Below are 5,710 nucleotides of genomic sequence, written 5' to 3' on the forward strand. Positions count from 1 at the left end.
CTACATACAGTGTACATACAGTGAGGCTCCGTTTACGTGAATTTCTATCTACAGTAACAAAGCAAACCACGGGCTGTTTGGGGCCAGGGTGGGAGAAATGCCATAAAGACAAATGAGGGGACATTGTAGGGTGATTGAAATTATACAGGTAAACACATTTATCAAAACTCACTTAATTGTTCATTTAAAATGGGTATGTTTTACTTTATGCAAATTATACTATAAGAAAATTTATTTCAAAAATACATAAATCTTTAGGATGAGAGAAAATTGATGAGGTAACTAATCCATATGGAAGACAATAAAATTCTGAAAAATTCTGAAACACAGGACTTTTAGGAAAGGAATCAATATATTCTCAAAATAATGATGCTTTGGTACATAAACAGTACAACAAAAACACTAAACTATACAAAATTTATAGCAATGGCTATCAGTTAATGGGGGAAAATGTACACTTACAATTACTATTTGAACAACCATGAGGAAATAAATGAGGCTGTTTCCACAATTTATGATTCACTAGGATAAATTTATATAATATATATAGTATATTTAATATAAGAATGAAACAACAAAATTATAAGAAGCCATGGAAAATTATCTTGAACTTCAAAAATTTTAACCTCACTCACAGTATACAAGTTAAACATTGGGACTACACCAAATGTGACATTTTTACCCATTTAGGTGATAAAGATCCAAACATTTGACAATGACTGTGCACCTGTGAACAGGGAAGATGAGCACATTTACACTTTTCTAGTACAACTTGTTTTCTTTTGACAGTATGTGACCTTTATGATAGTCAATTTCCATACAAGAATTTCAGCCACATTAAACTGAAAAAAATCTTAATTCTCATGTTATTCTTGTTTGTCTTCTTGTTTCAACATGCATCTAACTTATACCTGTTTCCTCAAGATCATTTTCCCAAGGGGCATAAGTTTTTCTTTAATTGTTTCAGGTTAATTTGAGGGTACAAAGAATTAGGTTACAATGTTTCCATTTGTTAGGTAGAGTGTCTCTTATAGTTATATCACGCCCCCAAGAGCTGTGCCAAACACCCTAACACTGTGCCCATTAAGTGAGAGCACACCCGTCCCCTCCCTCTACCACTCTCCCCAGGGGCATAAATTTTATGCCAATACAGAGAAAATAAAAATACAACTTTCTAAATTGCTTCTCTTACTGATATATACATGGTGTCATAAAGTCCCTGTTAGCACACAAACTTTATGACTACCTTGTATCAAACTATGACTTGGCAAAGCAGTGGTTTCCAAATTGCAAGGAATTGAAAAACCTGAAGTACAAATCTTACAACAGCACTTATTATAATAAAAATCCAAACCCTATAATAGCATTTATTATAATAAAATTATATTTCTGGGACAGCATTGATAAAGCTGTAATGTAAAATATATTAAATACTTAAATACATAAATATTCCTATTGAACTACTACCAATATATATTTTATGCCTGACTTAGTAATTTAGCTAAAACATTGCAAACCACTAACCACATTTGAGTTAAATTTGTAACACTTGCCTGTATTACAGAATGGCATATAAAAAGTTAATATATAAAATGCCTCATCAATCATAAATAAGATGAGCAGAAATCTTGGTTGATTTTTAAATGAGTTGTAAATTTAGCACAGGCCAGAAATACTGAAGCAGAAGTATGCACTAAGTATTAACATTTCACAAAGGCTTGTTGCAGGTACAGCCTGCTCTAAAACGTATCATTGCTTCTCTTACTGGTGTATACAGGGTGCCCGCTAAGTCCGTGTTAATAGCACCCGAACTTTATGGCCACCTTGTAGAAAATGTCCTCAGTTCACATGGAAATCATTAAATCTCTCAGTCTTCAGCATAGATAAAATCTGTTTGGATTTTTATCCATTCAGTCTTCAGTCTTGGTATAACAGTAGATCTGGCTTACCTCTAAGAAGAGTAAGAAATTGTTAAGAACCAAAGGGAAGCTGTTTCTCTCTGTCTCTCTCTCTCTCTCTCTCTCTCTCTCTCACACACACACACACACACACACACACACACACAGAGGATCCTTGCATGACCTGAATCAAACACAATGTGCGCGCACGCAGGTGCTGTGCGCATGCGTGTATTACCAATGACTTACACAAGCAGGAAAGACAAACTTCACATCCAGCTACAAAAACATTTGGCTTCTGGCCCAAAAAATGTTCATTAAAATATGCTCAGAGCAAATTAGATCGCTGTGAACTCAATGACTTGCCTGTCTTCGATTATTCACATCAAATAAGTCTTGAAACCGAAAAGGATGAGACTGTGGGCTGTAAATTTGCTGCTGCAGGGTTTTAAAGGAAAATAATCAGGCTGGGACTGTGTGGCGGCCTAGCCAGCCTGCGCCCTCTCTGCCCCGACTGCGGCTCCGCCCGGACTGCACCTGCCACGCTGCCCGCAGACTCACGCTCGGCTTCCGCTTACACGGAGAAGCTGAGAAATTTCTACTAATTCTTTTTTTATTTTTTTTCAGTTAATGTAAAATTATAGAAAAAAATTGCTTGAACTTTAGTAACACGGCTAGAACAATCTGTAGTGGCAGCGGAGGGAGAAGGGGGTTAATTCTGTGGATTTTCTGTGGTTGTTGGCTGATGTCACGGGGTGGAACCTGCCCATTATTTCAAAGGAATGTAGAAGCTGCAACCGGACTCAAACGAGGGTTTGAGATCTTTGCTATCCAGGATCTGAGCGGGACAGACAGACAGACAGACAGACATATATATATATATATATGTATATATATGTATATATATATAAATTTTTTTAAAATTAAGTCATATATACCTAGGTGATGAATACATGTATGCCTTTGTGGGATTCAATGTGTTGATTATTTGTACAAATTGGAGTGCTTATATCCTACTAATTAACATAGCTTTCACCTCATTTACTTAATCACAGTGTTAAGACATTTGTGTTCAATACTTGATAGATTTGACTTGTACCCTTGCAACATGCTCCACAGGTGTGGTCCCACCATTAACCCTCCCTCTATGGAACAACCCCCCTCCATTCCCATTCCTCTCCCCTTCCCTCCTTCATCCTGAGCTGTAGTTATGATTCATCTTTCATATGAAAGTGTGAGTGATTATAAATTGGTTTCACAGGTAGTACTGAGTACATTGGATATTTTTTCCCATTCCTGAGATACTTTACTAAGAAGAGTATTTTCCAGCTCCATCCATGTAAACATAAAAGAGGTAAAGTCTCCATCTTTTTTAATGCTACATAGAATTCCATGGTATACATATACCATAATTTATTAATCCATTCATCAGTCAATGGGACTTTTGAAGGATGCGAGGTGTTCAGTCACAACATTGATACAAAATGATAAGCAGGAAGCTGGGCACTGAGAGGAGCGAGTCTGTCTCCCCAGACCTTCCATTTTGAAGACATGGGTACCAGTACCATCCTCGTGCTAAAAGCACCGGTCCCCTGTCCACGCTTGCTAGGAATTACATGGGTTTGACACAATTCAAAGCTTCTTTAATTCTCCTAAGAATTTCATGAAGCCGTCTCATTAAGGGGCACCCACACACACCGGAATTTCCAGCAACAAAAAGAGTCTTTAAATTCAGTTTTCCCTATTGGAGCAGCATATTGTGTGGGATGTACGAATTCTCACTGTTGGTACTTAGATATTCTGGATTTACCAGGAGACTAGTGATCACTCAACCAGATCAAACCCTGGAAATTCTGATGAGTGAGCTTCACCCAGCAGTTATGGACCAATTCTCCATGAAAGGTGGTGTTACTGCAAAGGAGGTCACTGGTGAGAGTGGGATTCGTGACCTGAGACCAGGTTCTGTCAATCCAGAACCAGAATTTTCTTATGTTAGCTTTGAAACAAACTTAATCAGACCTCCTATGATGACCTGATCAGGAAAGTTGTGGAAGTCGTAAAGCCAGGAAAATTTGTGACCACTTTGTTACAGAGTTCTAAATGTCACAGGGTACTTTCTTTGACCTAGAAGACTGAAGGCTTTAAACATCTTGATTGTCAGAGAACTATGTTCAACAGTTACAATTTTGTTTTTACCAATTTTGCTAAGAAATAGCAACAAGAGCAGAGAACACAAGTAGAGGGTGGTGGCTGCTTTCTAGATGTTAGTACTGGGGCCACGCTTTCCATTACCACCACCTTGTAGTTGCAGAAAGTTCTAGATGTAATGATCGTGCGATCATTTTAAATCGTACGCATTATTGGATATATTCTCACATGAGTACTCTCATCTGTGTTTAGGTGTTCTATGCCACACCTGCTATGAAACTGAAGTGAATATAGAAAAAAACTTTTACTTTATGAAACTTCACAATATCTGTGAAAACAATTCAATTTGGTTTTTGCACAAAGTATAATATTTCTCCAGGTATCTTGTAAAATTCTCCACTGACAAAGCTTTCATCTTCATCAAGTGTTGGCCTTAGCCTAACCATCTGGGACTGTCCTACTAAATTGCTGTCAGAATTTTGCATCTATAAAAACAACAGAAATAATTAGCCAGACTCCTATTACACTCCATAATAAACATTGATTTTTGGTTAAAATAGTTAAATTTCATCTTTGAAGTACATTTACTAAGAATTTTTTAAGCACTAGACACCCCCCCCAAAAAAACTAAAAGGTGCCTTTATTTGGAAAAGATTTGCTCCCAAAGGGTGGTTTTCAAAGGCTTTTTTGGAAATACATAATTTCTTAATAAGTTCTTAAATAATAGAATTGTCAGTATTATAAAATTACTAGTTTTCAAACAAATTTTTTTAAAATTGCAAGTTTCCTATTTCCTTGGAAGAAAGAACAGTTTTTACAGGTGAATATGGAGGAACTGGGTTTGGATTCTGATCTATCTCTAAATTTGACCTCAGTCAAGTCATTCGATTTGCCTGTTTCAGTTACTCCACGTGTAAATAGGGACAATAACTCCTGCCTTGAAGGGTTGGAAGTGGGGCAATGACATAGTGAAGGTCAAGGACTTTTCAAAGGGAGTTTTACTGGAAAATAAACTGTATTTCTAAACTTTTATTTTCAGTTTTGAGTATTTGTAATTTCAGATTCGCATGAGGGTAGAAATGATTAGGTCACATTGTTTGCATTTCCTGGGCAAAGTTCAAGTGGTAGCTGAGCCTTTCTGAGCGTTTCTTGTAGGAAGACTGGTAGGCTTGTTTGCTCCCTGCTTTTAAGAACTCAACTACTGCACACATATTCTAATATATATATATGTATATATATATAGCCTATACTACTTTTTATTGTAGGTAAAGTATATATTTAAGTGTTCATATTCAGAAACAACTATAAATATTTCAATTATTAATAGAAATGAGCTGTAATTATTGAATTTAATGGAAACTGGCCCTGCCCTGAGCTAAGCCATCTCAGACTTCTCAGCTGCATATTTCAGGGGGATAGTCTAGATTTTATCTGGACCATTTCCACTTTAAAGATGGTTGTCAGTAGCTCTAAAAGTGAGAATGAGTTATCAAATTAAGTGCCAAGACTAACAAAGCAACCTTACATCTTCAAAATATCCACATTAATTAGAGAAAGAGCATTATAAAGAGATCTTAGAGATGGAGACTTTACCTCTTTCATGTTTACATGGATGGAGCTGGAACATATTCTTCTTAGCAAAATATCTCAAGAATGGAAGAAAA

General features: G+C 36.5%; 1 pseudogene; it reads left to right on the forward strand.

Annotated features, from left to right (window-relative positions):
• The first annotated feature begins 3,333 nt into the window (after nt 1–3,333).
• On the forward strand, nt 3,334–4,203 carry LOC100954947 (annotated as a pseudogene).
• Nucleotides 4,204–5,710: the final 1,507 nt, after the last annotated feature.

The sequence above is a fragment of the Otolemur garnettii genome, unplaced genomic scaffold (genome assembly GCF_000181295.1).
Source record: "Otolemur garnettii isolate 467f Iridium unplaced genomic scaffold, OtoGar3 scaffold00081, whole genome shotgun sequence".
Taxonomy (NCBI): domain Eukaryota; kingdom Metazoa; phylum Chordata; class Mammalia; order Primates; family Galagidae; genus Otolemur; species Otolemur garnettii.